Raw genomic sequence first — 14,447 nt, forward strand, 5'->3', positions numbered from 1 at the left:
AGTACCAGGTCAAGCAGCGCTTTGCCTCTCGTTGGCCCATAGACTTCTTGAGTCAGGTAGAGGTCATCCACGCATGAGAGAAAGCTTTGCGCCCGCTCAGATTTAGCTGAGCGATCTTCCCACGAGATGTCCGGGTAATTGAAGTCACCCATCATAAACACGCTGGAATCACGCTGGCTAGCTTTCACAGACTCATAGAAAAGCACGGCTGGAAGGTAACTCAGGAGGGCACATCTATGGCAGCCTCTGCTCAAAGCAGGATCTAAACCATCCTACACAAGTGCTTGTCCAAACACTTCCTAAAAACTTCCTAAAAAATATGGACCTGCACGTATCATCTTTCCTTGCTTCCTGCATACCTCCAAATAAGCCTAACATACTGGTTTTGGTAGGCGAAATGCAGAAAAAAAAGACTTTTCCAGACAGTGAGATACCAAGCAAGCCCTCCTGGAAACAGCATGTCCAGGAAGCATTGCATCCCAGGGAACAGGCTGGGTTTGGCAACAGGAACTTCCTTGTGTGGCAAGGCAGTGGCAAAGCTATACTCCAGACCCTTACAAGGGCAGTAGCAAGGCTGTCCCTTCTGTATTGCAAATAGTTCTTTACAGAAGTTCCTGTAAATAATAACACGATGCTTCTGCAGCACTACACACCGTGTGCAGCAGCTCATTTGCCCTAAGACAGCTCAGTGGCTCTGCAGCCAGCAGCTACTGCCTTCTCAGTGGCTGTGAGAGGGTTAACGCTGGACTCCGTCTGTGCTGCTTGCATGCTCAGGGAGAAGTTGCTGCTATATTAACAGTCATTGCAGCACAGTGCCTGCATGCTTCTTTTCTTCCCTGCTTCTTCTCCAGCAAAGAAGAATCACTTTTTCTGTTTTAGACATGCACCCAGGTTTTGGAGGGCTGATTTTGGGTAGGGAAAGTGCATGTGATATGTGAGTAAATAGACCACCCTTCTAGTGAAAATGTTCTTCCTAATATCCAACCTAAATATCCCTTGCTGCAGTTTAAGACCATTATTTAATTCCCTGTTAATTGCAGCCAAAAAAAAAAGGAGTCTATTCACCATCATCTACATAACCACCTTTCTGATATCTGAAGATTGTTATTAAATGTCCCTTCACTCTTCTCTTCTCCAGACTAAATAGCTTTAGTTCTTCCAAACAGTTCTCAAAAGTCATACTTTCTAGACCTCCTAATCATTGTTGTTACTCTGTTCTGATTTTATTGTTTAATTTGTCCAAGTTTTCCATTGAGTGTGGTGCCCAAAACTGGACACGGCTCCAGAAGAGGCCTCACAACTAATTGATAGAGCAGAGGAATCTCTTTCCTTGACTAGCAAGCACCACTTATTAATACAGTCTAGGAGGATTTTGTTTTGTTTTGTTTTGTACACTAAGACTATGCTGTTGCCACATTCAGTTCATGGGCCACTGTGACCCCTCGGCACGTCCTTCTCCGCAGTACTGCAGCCTAGCCAGGTGTTCCCCAATCTGTATTTGTGCATGTGATTGTTCTGTCCTAGTCCTCATTCGATTTCATTCAATTAATTTCCAACCATTTTGTTTTTCAATTTAAGAGCCTGTCATTTGGTTTCTCCTTCCTGTTCTAAAAGATAAAACTCTATTCACCCTTTTTAGTCATCTAACTCCTAACTTGACCTCCGTAAGTTTTCAGAACTAATAGCCAGGGGCTCCAAAATTAACTTAGACAAGTCCTTGAATATTCTAGGATGCATCCCTTCCAGTCCAGCTGACTTGACACCATCCAGCTTTTCCATGTAATTTCTAACCCATTCTCCCACTACTCTAGCCTGTTGTTCTCTTCCTTATCCTGCCTTCCAACTGTGCTTTTTGTTTGTAGTATCCCAGTTACTTCCCAGTTACTGAGGAATGGCTGAAGGGTAAGGAAAAACTGTAAGGCCCCTTTCAGAACAAGACTTTTGTGGTCCAGAAGGGCAAGGACTGAGACAGTGTGAACTTGGCATGGGATCAGTTCCACAAGACCAGCAGAAAGGAAGTATTTCATCATCAGCTAGTTACAAGGGAGAGAAAGATTTACACCTGCAGTAGTAAGTTGTCCTGGGGGAAAAGAAGCCAGGGAAGCAGGGCTACCAGTGCCCAGGGGAACAGGCTGCCTAGCAGTTGGCTTCACACAAGTTGAGCTGCAAGCCTGGTGTAAACAGGGGTAGTGTTTCTGTTAAGAAGTTTTTTACAGCAATTGGTGGCTTGGGAGTGGTTATAAGGTGGTTTAGAGGCTGCACAATGGGGTGCTTTGGTGCACATTGCAATCCTATGCTCCTCAAGGGCTATGGGATTTGCAGAAAGGTGGAAGCTGAGGGGCTGGTGCAATGGAGAGGCTGATGGGCTAAAGCCAGACTCAGAGCAAGACTAGGGCCTGAGTGAGCTGAGGGTAAGATGGAGGCTGGAGGCCTAAGAGAGTGGAGGGCAGGGCGGGGCCAGGGACTAAAGACAACAGGAATTGCTAGGGCTAGGAGGCCTGGTGCAAAGTTGCATCAAGGCGTGGCAGACAAATGTAAAGGGAACTGGAGGACTGGAGAGTAGCCTGCGATCAGGGCACTCAGGCCACACTTATAGGTAAGTCCTGTCACACTGAATGCTGGTTGTGAAGGCCGAAGTAAAAATTCCAATAAATACTGCTGTAACCTGGGTACACGGAAGGTGTACCTTCCCAGCACAAATAGAGAGGGAGTGGTGACACCTAGGGTGCTGAGGGAGGGATGTCAATACCCTACACATGGATCCCTTCATTTATATAGAGATTCCCCCGGGCAACAACATGCCTCTATTGCCGAAGAATGTGTGTATCCAGAATCAGGCTCCTCAGTCACCTGAGGACCCATCAGGCCTGATGGACATCATCCTCAATTCCTAGGGACTGCTAACGAGAAGTCATAGTAATTAGCTCTACATCAGCACCAGGTTCTGCGATGTGAATCTTTCATTTAGGTTGGGGGAGAAACAAACAAACAAACAAAGTTCACTTCCTCCTCCTGGTTTGGTGACCTATAAAAGACACTCACCAAAACATCACTCTTGCTATTCTCCCTTCTTACCTTGATCTAGAGACTTACCTCTCACCTTGTACCACACCTCACAACAAATGTACTTCCTTCTATGTATAGGGAAAACTATAGATCCTCTGTTTTCCACTCTCTGTCTTTCTGAACAAGTCCTATCCATCCATGAAAGTATCCCAGACATGCAAGCTATTCCACCAAGTTTGCTATCCCAACTAGCTCATACTGCTTTCATGGTATTAGGACTTCTAATTCTGCCTGCTTATTCCCCCAGCTTCATTTATTAGCATATAAACTTCTTAGATAACTATCTGGCTATCCTGCTAATTTCCCTTAGAGAACAGTGAGAACATGTTTCCTTCTCTTTCTTGGCCTTTGTCCAGGTCACCTTGTTCTTTCATATCCAAAAGAACTCCCTGGAATTGCTTGTTTATGAACCATTTACAAGTGAGAGACTCATACTGTCAGTAATCCTAGTTGGGAAGTGATTATATGTCAAAATGACATCAATTTCCAACTCTGGCAGAGCCACTGTCTGGATGGATGCTGTCACTCTGGACATTTTAAAGAAATAAAACATTTGTTTTCAGGGATAATGTTTTTTCAGCATGCTAAAAACAAGCAGGATAAAGAGAATTCATTGCCTACAGCTGGGTCATGAAATCATATTTATTCTAAGAAACACCTGCTGTACATAGGCTCCTCATATCCATTTAGCTGTCCTCCATTGGTCTTGGGAGCACAGTTGGAAAGAAATAGATTAATATATGATGAAGCCAGAAGGGATCATTGCCACCACTGAGTCTGGCCTCCTGCATGACACAAAGAATTTCCCTAAATTAATTCTTATTTGAATTGGACTATGTCTTAAAACAAAATCCAATCTCTATCTAAAAGCTGCCAGCAATGGAGAATCTACTGCAGCCATGGAAAGTTGTTCCAAAGGTTCCTTGCGCTTCCTGTTAAATGCAAATGCAAATGCAAAAAAAATCAATCAAATGAATGACATTTGCCACTGAACAGCAGCTTTGCCTTCCCACAAGCTTGATACCCTCATCCACTGACACCAAGAAAGAGGGAAATGTTTGTACTGACTACCATGGAGCCCTTAAACACAAAGCCATTGCACATTGCCTTATACTCGGCCTTGGTGAGGCCGCAGCTGGAGTACTGCATCCAGTTTTGGGCTCCACAATTCAAAAAGGATGTGGAGAAGCTTGAGAGAGTCCAGAGGAGAGCCACGCGCAGGATCAGAGGTCAGGAAAACAGATCTTACGATGACAGGCTGAGAGACACGGGACTCTTTAGCCTGGAAAAGCGCAGGCTCAGGGGTGATCTGATGGCCACCTATAAGTTTATCAGGGGTGACCACCAGGATCTGGGGGAACGTCTGTTCACCAGAGCGCCCCAAGGGATGACGAGGTCGAACGGTCACAAACTCCTGCAAGACCGTTTCAGGCTGGACATAAGGAAGAATTTCTTTACTGTCCGAGCCCCCAAGGTCTGGAACAGTCTGCCATTGGAGGTGGTTCAAGCACCTACATTGAACACCTTCAAGAGCAAATTGGATGCTTATCTTGCTGGGATCCTATGACCCCAGCTGACTTCCTGCCCTTCGGGCAGGGGGCTGGACTCGATGATCTCCCGAGGTCCCTTCCAGCCCTGATGTCTATGAAATCTATGAAATCTATGAAACATATCAACTGAGGTTAAACCGTGCACCCAGAAAGAGAGAGCTCAGGCAAATCTCTTTGGTTTCACATCTGACATGACCAGGCTCTCTCCTGATCCCCATTACTAGTTGGCTTTGGCCAGGATGGAAGCAGCCCACAGGCTCCATAACTACAATGACTACATCCAAGCTCCCGCTGCCAGAAGGAGCTACACTTCTCAGGCTCGGTAACAAGGATGAAGGTTTGACCCAGCTTGAGGCCAGGTTAGTTTTTGGTCTACTATGTCTCTGCATGACCACTCTGCTACTTTGTGCCATCCTGGACTTTTCTGTCCTAACGCATTATTCCCTGTGGCCCTTGGCAGCTTGTTTAAAGGGGTGGATCCCAGTCATAATTTCTCTACAGAACTGTTGTTTAACAGCGACATGTTTTCAGCTAGTCTTGGATGCTTATATTTTTGCAGTATCCTTCTGCTTTGATGAACTGCACTTCAATACCAATTCAATACTGACCACTAGAAATGTAGTCCTCCTTGGTATGATTGCATCCTCAGCTTTTTCATCTTTAACTTCCTTTTTTAAAGGGAATTGATGGGTTGCAAAAGCTAGAGAAAAAAAAAAGAAAGAACCAAAAAGCAGGCAAGTAATCAGCAGTGGGTTAAGAGCTCATTATTGCAGTCTTTCTGTATGAAAAGGTTAGAGAATGCCTTGTGTTTGCTGCTTTCTGTGCTTACCATCCCAAATGCGATCCCATTTATCTGCTCCATTATAAAATAATTGTGAGCTCCTCCTTTTGGCCTAGGAGGCAGGGATTCTGACATCTCTGAAGGCATGGCGAATGTAGCAGCAGTCATCTCACCTCCACTGGCCCCAGAGGAATGATGTCCAACAGTTTTTAGTATAACTGTCAATTAATCAATTAGGATAGCATTTGCCTTTATGGCTGAATTACTTATTACTGACTATAACCAGACAGCAGGAGATAGTGGAAAGGGGAACCCAGTGATGTCCATGTGCTTCTGACTTGCATGTCCTGGTCATCCCCAGGCTTGGTGGCTCCATCTCTCCTTTCTTAATTGCACTTACCTTACTTCAAGGGAGCTCAGGGAGGGCTGAGGAGGGAACCTTCAGGATATAGTAACTGTTAAGCACAAAAGAACAAACTAATAGAAATGGGTAAATAGTAATCGTCCTCACTTGGTTCGAGGTATATTAAGGAAAAGACAGCCTCCCCGTAGGGTGGTAGGTGGTGGACGGTACAGGAAGGGCCATTGGCCAGCGCTGTGGCGAGGCAGCGAGAGGCCCCGGCATGCGCGAGCGGAGGAGTGCGGGGACACCCCGTGCCTCGGGGTCACGATCTCACTGTTGGGAGCAATGCTGGCGAAAGCACCCATGGCCGGTCACGCTGCCCCAAAGGATTAGCTGCAGCCATTGCCGGAGACACGACCTCCCGCTCCTCGAGGAAGATAGGGCTGGCGGGGGACAGGGTGGGATGTGCACATCTCACTTGTAGAGCTGGGGAAATGGGTGTAGCTCCAGAACCGAGCAGCCCTGTGGACTAGCTCATCTAGGGCAGTGTTTCTCAACCTTTTTTGTACCAGGATCCGTTTGTAAAATCAGTGGCCAATCCCAACACAGGGCTCCTCACTCCCAACCCACTGCCCCCCACCCCCAGGCCCCAGCCACCGCATGTGTGGGACACGGGGGCCCCAAGGAGCCTTCAAGAGAAAAAACCATGATTTCCCATGTATTTCTCCATTAAAGGAGAAGCCATTTTCAAAGTCTGTTTGTGACCCTTTTGATATATTCTCGTGACCCGCTGCTGGGTGGCGACCCATGGGTTGAGAAACGCTGATCTAGGGGGTCCTTTGTCATGCATATAACCACCCACTCCTAAAATCCTTGCTATGTGGAGAGCAAGGAGCATGGATCAGTGCAGAATTAGCCCTGGCATGAAACCCGAAGGGTCGGTGACACAAAAGCACAGGCCTCTGCTGAGCTGGTTCCTATAGTCGGACCAGCCTTCAATTTAGATGCAATCCCTATGAACTTGCTGGGAACAGAAGCCGGTCTGTAGGGCTGGACCCACATGGATGCTGGATAGAAAAGCTTGCTGCTTTGTGTGCTTAATGCGCCAAACGAGATGACACATGCTTGTTTCACAACCAGCATCCTCACAATCACTCGAGCCCTTCCCAGAGCTGGGGGGCTGTGAAACATGAGATGAGTAACCAGGCAATGAACTGTGAAGCTTTCAAGAGGAGAGGTCTCTTGATCAGAGTGGGTAGAAAACGTACTGGAAACACTGAAGGGAGCTCCATAACAATCTAGCCATGCACCTTCCTTGCCTGCCCTGATTGTGAATATTTTAACACAGAGAGCGTTTCAAGCTCAGTGGTGCAGCTGAATAGATAATCCTGCCCCCAAATTTCATGCCCTGCATAGGCAGCATCTCTATCCATTTCTCTGTGAATAATATATCTGCCATCACCATGGAGCTGAATGCCCTGCCCAGCAATTAATGCATGGAGCTAAGAGAGCAGTTTGTTTATCCACCTCCCCCCCCAGCTTTTCATAATGAAATGCAAATTAGAATAAACATCAGATCAGGAAATCGCTCAGAGAGGTCAAATCACCGTAGATACGGTGCATAAGATGTCTGCGAGCAGAACGGCTCCCACTTGTGATAAATCCCCTGTGGCATATTTGAACTCGCCCCTGAGCTAATAGCTGCAGACAGTGGCATGCAGGGAAATGCCTGCTTTCTCCTTCTCTGTGGCTGAGAGGCTGTTAGCCTGGCTCAGCCCATCTCCACTTGGAAATGATGCATGTGTCTGCATTTAATTGGGCTTTACTGAGAGCAGTGTTATCATAAATTTGTAGATCCCCTCCTATGTCATTTTCGACATATGGAGCAGGGTTTTGCAAGAGAGGGAAACACCCAGAGGCAAAGAGCAGCAGGAGATTTCCAAGGCAGGGCTGCTCTGTGCTGGGTGGGCTTCGGCGTCCAGCTTCCTTGCCAGCCAGGAGAGAAGTGAGAGGCCGGGTATGCACTCTGGGGAGCCCTGCAGCTCTCCCCCTCATGTACTGAGCTCTGTTAGACCTGCCGGCAGCACGGAGGATGTTGCAGGCAGGGTTGGTCGGTTGTGAGAGCCATGGGAGGGAAGCTGTTTTCCTCTGCAAGCTGGAGTACATCCCTTCTCCCCCGGGACCAGCCATCCCCACCTGGGTGCAGCAAGGAGGAGGAGGAGCTATTCGTAGCTCCACCTCCTGGAGCAGGTTGCAGACATTGCAGACATTGCATAAACCGGTTTGACCCAAATCCGTTAAGTCTGATACGATATTCAACCAGGCTAATCTCAAACCAGTTTCAGCCATTTTCAAACGGCTTTATGTGCACTGAACTTCTGTACAGGTTGAAACAAGTTTCTGATCACTTAAACTGGTTAATGTATAGTGCCTGTCCTTCGCCCCAGAGACTGCAAAGCACATCAGTGCTCCAGCCTCCGCCCCCAAAGTGCAAAGCCACTTCCAGGGAAGACGGAGGAGCAGTGGTATGGGGTCGGACCACACGGCGCAGATCCAGTGGGTTCCCAGCCTCCATTGTCTTTGCCCAGTGAGAGCTCAGGACTGGGCCCAAACTTTATCTTTTACATGAGTTTCATGTAATAAAAAATGGGAAGGTTTTAGCTACCTTTAATCCCATGTAACTGAGTAAGGAGAATGAGAACAGGTCTCTGCCAGCTCCAGAGCAGTTGCACACAATTAATTGCCTAGCGGGATTTTACCATCCTCGGTAAGAAAAATCCTCCTTGCCTTCCTCCCGACGCTGCCACTGTGCACAGGAGAGAAGTCCCCACCCAGTGAAAGGGCCAAGCGCAGCCAGGTATCACAGGAACAGCGGTGGTGCAGCAGTGAAGTTCGTCACCAGGAAAAGCCAGTGAGCTTGCTTTAAAAACAGTCTCCTGATTTTACAGGCCCTGCCATGACCATCCATCACGGTGCACGGGCTGCACTGCAGCTTCTGGCCTTTCGTGCGCATTCACTATCAACAGGGCACACCAAGGGTTAATCTGTACTTCTGAATTCATCACTCAAGATATAAAAAAAATTGCATTTGCATTTGGGGAGAGGGGAGGGGGGGAAAAACAACAACCCTCTGTTATTTTTATACAGTTTAAGCTGTTCAATGGGCAAATATTTTTAAAAGGCTAAGACAGGTCCCAGTAATTATGTGCAGCCACCTGCCATGAGTCATGTGTTTAGCTTAGAAGGAGGAAAACATTAAGGACTGACTGTGTTTCCATTTGGGAACTATGGATCCTGGCCTAAATCTGTCACACCGTCTCTCTGTGCACCAAGCAGCCTGACACGGCGTCCAGTGCACACGCGTACAGACACCGGGGCGAGGAAGCTGCTGCCCGCGAAGGCAGGCGCGGCTGTCACCCGGCATTTAAATCCCAGCCCTCTGGAAGCCTGAATCAATATACTAGCACGAAACTGCAACGCACAGCCGGGGAGTGCTTTACATTTATCCTTTATGTGCCTCGGGTCTCCACCTTTCTTCTTGGCAGCTAAGAAGAGCGTAACAGTTCCACTCGGGTGAGTGTATTTCCGAACCGATGTAAAGGGAAGCAAGGGGGATATGTTTCCTTTTGATCCAGTAATTCAGAATAAGCTGTTTGGGGCCCAGCTCTACCTTTGCCTCCTCCCTGAAGAAAGGCACGGCACCAACATGAATGTGCAGCACTGAACTGGGGCAGCTCCTTTCCACCCCCCAGATCTACCCTTGAGAGTTATGCCACCAGGTAGCCAGGCTCCGGTCTCCTCAATCAAACCCAGAGGGATCAGGAAGAGAGGTCACCTGTGAAAAGGCGCAAGCTGCTTAACCTGCCTCTCAGACCTCAAGCTGCAGTCTGGGCAGGTAAGCCTCTTACACAGCTTCTCCATAATAGCCCCAAATCATTAACCATTATACAGCCAGCTCGAATCCCTGCTTGCACAGCAGCCACGATCTGCCACCCATTCGGACTCAACCTGCAATGCAGCATTATCTGTGAATGATGTGTCTACTGGTTGTCCAGGATATTGTCGTTAGATGTAACCCTATGGCAAGTAGTAATCATATTGATTTTTCTCAGCTGTGGCTCGGGCTCCCCTGTTCAGCTGCTTAGTGTTGGGTGAAAAAACAAAATAAAACCACAGCGAAGCAATGGCTTCTGCAACAAGCCTTGGTGATCTCAGCCGGAGATCTCAGCTTCAGGGGACTGATACGAGGATCTCCACCCACCGACACCAGAGAGTCATGGCCCGAACGGGTGCTGAGACTCGCTTCATGGGCCTTCACGCGAGTGCTGGAAGCAGCCGATGGTTAGGGAAAGGGTGACTCCCTCAGCCTGAAGAAGGGCGTTTGTACCTGAAAGCTTGCAAATGAGTTTTTCCAACTATTTTACCTGGTCTAATAAAATATATTGGATTTACCCAAAGAACATTGTCTGCCTAAAGCAATCATAGACATGTGCGACGTGCTGCAGACACTGATCTACCTACACCCCTGGCTGCATGGGGGCAACTCCACCTTGCCCTACCCTGTCTGTCCCATGCACACAGCTTGGTCACTTTGGCTGTATTATTTGTTCCTACCTTATAGCACCTTGAAGCCCCTGCCGAGATCAGGGGCCCATTGTACACCATCTAGAGACAGTCCAGCCTCCTGGACATGGCAGTTCATGTACAGGTGTGCAAGTGGGGTGACTTTTACCCCAAGCACTAAAATAGGGGGATGGAAACAAAACAGCTCTGATGGTTTGCAGGAGGCTGGCGAGAGAGAACGGGCCCTGGGCAGTAATCAGAGGGGCAGGGTATGCCCAAAGCAGCCAAGAGAGCAGGAGGTGGAGACAAACAGACAGGTGCAACCTGCTTGGGTCAAAGGATTTGTAATAAAGGGCCTCTCACACTCCAGGTAGAGTCAAGACAGCCAGCTGCAAGGTGCTGGTTTGGGAGAAGCCAGCCAAAGGGTGCCGGGGCCAGTTCAAGTGGATGTGGGGGGTTGTTATAGAGTTAGGGTGCTGCAAATCCAGGGTCACTGGAAGGAGCTGCATCATCCTGCATGCCACCCCCAGCATCCCCTGAGACACCTTCTGCCTCAGCTTACCCACCAAGGCAAGTCCCTGCTTTTCAATAGCACCGCGGGCCTTGGCCAGAAAAGCAGGTGGAAGCAATGCCATGGGCAGCCCAGCAGCGGTACAAGTTTGCCAGGTCTGAGACCAGTTTTTCTCCACCAGCAACTACAACCAAGGTTGAGATAGTTGTTCCTTGTTGTGTCAAAACCACCTCTATTGCAGACTCATAGAGCTAGAAGGAGCCTGAAAGGTCCTTTAGTCCAAGCCCCTGCACAAAGGCAGCATCTGCTATTCCTAAGTCATCCCAGGGGGATGCTTATCCTTTTTGCAGAGCATGGTGTCTGGCAGCTGTATGCGTGCTTACTTTTCAATTCATTTAAGTTATTTTTGGGCTCACCCAGTGTGTAGGAACCCTGAACCAGTTGTCTCAATCCATCATTTTATTTCAGCAGTTTAAAAGATTATTCAAGGCGGTGGATTTTTTTCTGATTTATTTTAAACAGCAAAGAAGAAATAGATGGAGCAGTTTTGACAGCAAGAGGATATGGCATGCAAAAAAAATCTGCTGCAATCGATTTCTGGTCTAAAATTCAAGACACAGTGTTGTGGTGTGGATGGCAGGGAGTCTATAGATTTTCATATCTGAGACCAAAGAGGTCATTCAGCATTTGTTCTTTTGGAAAAGAAGAAAAACAAATAGATGTTCTTGAGGTGGGGGAGAAGCTCTCATAAGAAATGTAAAAATAGCTTAGTGTCCCCAAAACACTCCCCCCACCCTGCAACTAAGGGACCACTCAGCCCACTGGCAGCTCACCCCCTCCCTCCTGCCGCCAGAGAGGCAGGTAAGGATTGGGCCCCTACCCTTGTATACCTGCCACGGGGGGTTAGTTCAGTTTAATTCTCCCTAAATCGAAGTGGTGTTTTTAAAAAAAACCATCGTGTCAATTTAGGGAGAACTAAACTGAATTAACCCTCCATGGTGTGTACAAGCATGCAAAGCGTTGCAGTAAGATAAGAGATACTCCTCTTAATAGCAAAATAGTGCCCCTTATTCATGAGTGTGATTCTGATTTGTTTTTTGTCTGGTACAGAAGTCATTAGCATGGGTGAATTTCAAGGAGACTGCTGATGGGCCATTGAACCTCACTTTTATGCCACTAGCTCAGGACTAAGCTTGGCTGGTGGTGAATGTGATTACCATCTGGTGGCCTGGGTGACATGAATAATGAGTAAAACGGTCTCAGGTCAAATGTTAGTGTAAAGATCTAGAGGGAGCATCATAGAGCAGAAACTTTTAAAGCAGCATCAGCTTCTTCTCTACAGCAGCAACCCATCGCGGCATGCTCCCAGCGTTAGCAAGCACAGCCATCAGCATTAACCTGCTACTCTCAGCTGCTACGTGGAGTGGGCTCTACACCCACCTTCCCCGGAGAGGAACTGAGCATCTTCCAGCACAGGGTGGCCAGGGGGTTGCTGGGCATCCCTGTAATGGCCACTGGAGCTGGGAGCAGAGCCCCAGCCCCTGCCCTGCCCTGCTGGTATCCAGCCAGCAAGATGGAAGGAGAAGCCATCTAATTTGAAAGCAGAACCAAAAACCAGAGTAAAAGAGGGGGAAGGAGTAGGTTTGGCGGCACAGAGCCCAGTGAGGCTGGACTGGGAGGTTGGGAGGGAACCCGGGAGCAGCTGGAAGGCGATACTGGGACGTACTTCAGCAGGACGGGGTGGGCCTTGTTGATCTGTGTAGGAATAACTGGGCACATCTACATGCTTATTAATGAGCTTTAGGTAACGCACATTAAATATAATACCTCCATTCTGAGGTACAGGAATAATGCACGTTAACCTATTTTTACACATTAACTAAAGAGCACATTTTTTGTGATGCTTTAATGCACATTAAAATAAGCTAATGCACATTAAAGAAAATGTGTAGACATGCCCACTATATAGCTACACTAAGCTATGCTGAAAAGAAGTATGGGAGAAAGGGGCTTCCGGATTACTGGATGATCTGGTAAGGAACAACCATTACAAAAAAAGCACTAATGAGCAAAACAACATTGACAGGAGCTCCAAAACAGCAGTTAATAACATGAGGCTGAATGTAAAAGTTAGAACGTACTAATGAGACAGAGATAACAATTGTGGGTGAGTAAACTTGGAAAACAAAACAAGTAGACATGAACTTCTTGGCAAAGACAGAGAGAAGAGTTGGCACAAGACGGGGGCCACACAAGTATAAGTAGAGCGGTTTGGAGACGCGACCCTCAGAGAGAAGTAGAGAATAATGTATGGTGTCTCTACTGGTCTAGGAAAAGCTTCACCAAGTTGGCCTGACTGTTAATCAGACCAACGGGGGCGTTGACCGATGACGACAAACCTTTCTGAGCTTTTGCCACCAAACATGTATGTGAGTTTTATTTTCTGCATCGCCTTCAGGATCTGGAAGAAGGCTTGCTAGCGTCAGCCTGGAAGACAGCTTGAGATGGCTGGAAGACGACTTACTAGCATCAGCCTTGCAGACTATACAGATGCCAGCAGTCTGTATATCAAAAGTGACAGCAACCAGATGCAACCCAAGAAAACAGTTTGCAAGCCTTGGAAGAACAAGCTGCAGAGGCTGGAGCGGTCAGGGGAATGGGCAGGAGAGGCTGGGAGCCAGTTCATTGGGAGTAACCACTAAAACTGGGCAAGGAGCTTGAGGGAAGGAGGGAGACTGGGACTGACATGACAGAGGCTGGGACTAGGATCCAGGCCAGGAAGCCACAAGGATGAGAGTCAAATCTGAGAGGAATCAAAGCCCAAACACAATTGAGGCTGGTGGACAAAGCAGCTGAGATAAGGAGCTAGAAATGTGGTGGGGGAGACGCACGCAGAACGGGCAGGGCAGGAAGGGCATGGGATCCCGCTGCACAAGCAGGGTTAGCTGTGGCATCCCCTGACCTCTGAGGACTGAAGTTTGCAGCCTGGATAAATGGGTTTCTAATGCACTGCTCTGAACAGCCGACAGTGGGTGGGTACAGAGCTACTCCTCCTGGCAATGGGATATCATGCTGTCCGTCCATGACTTCTCTCCTGCGTTTGGATGCTTTTGTTAGTGTTTTCTGGACACCTCTAATAGCATCAGTGGGTCTCTAGTCCCCACCTCCATTTCAGTTCTTCACCCTGGGCAATACCTATATGAGGTCTAAGAAGCAGCTTGACTTGAATTGCCCAAAAAATAAACAGGGCCCTTTCCCCCATTGTAACCTACTTTCTATATGGTTTGGAAACAGAATGGTGTCACTGGCATCATCCTCTCCTTTTTCACTTCCTTGTGCCAAGGTATTTAGCAGAATTCAACAGGCCAAACCATGAGCACTCCTGCAATGGCCATGAACTTGCCACATCTGGGGTGTCAACTGTGCACCTTGGTACTCACATCACCCCAGACCCTGCCGTGGCACTGAGTCAGTCATCGGAGCCATAGCATCCAGCCAGTGTATGCCTTGTCCAGAAAATTAACACCTGTTTGATTAGTGGTGTTTGCTTTTATCAAACTACAATCAACTGTTAATATGTAATACACCTCAATGGCGTGCATCCTCGTTTGTGCTCATTAGCAGCCACAGTCC

The sequence above is a fragment of the Crocodylus porosus genome, unplaced genomic scaffold, assembly GCF_001723895.1.
Source record: "Crocodylus porosus isolate Cpor-Errol unplaced genomic scaffold, CroPor_comp1, whole genome shotgun sequence".
Classification (NCBI taxonomy): domain Eukaryota; kingdom Metazoa; phylum Chordata; order Crocodylia; family Crocodylidae; genus Crocodylus; species Crocodylus porosus.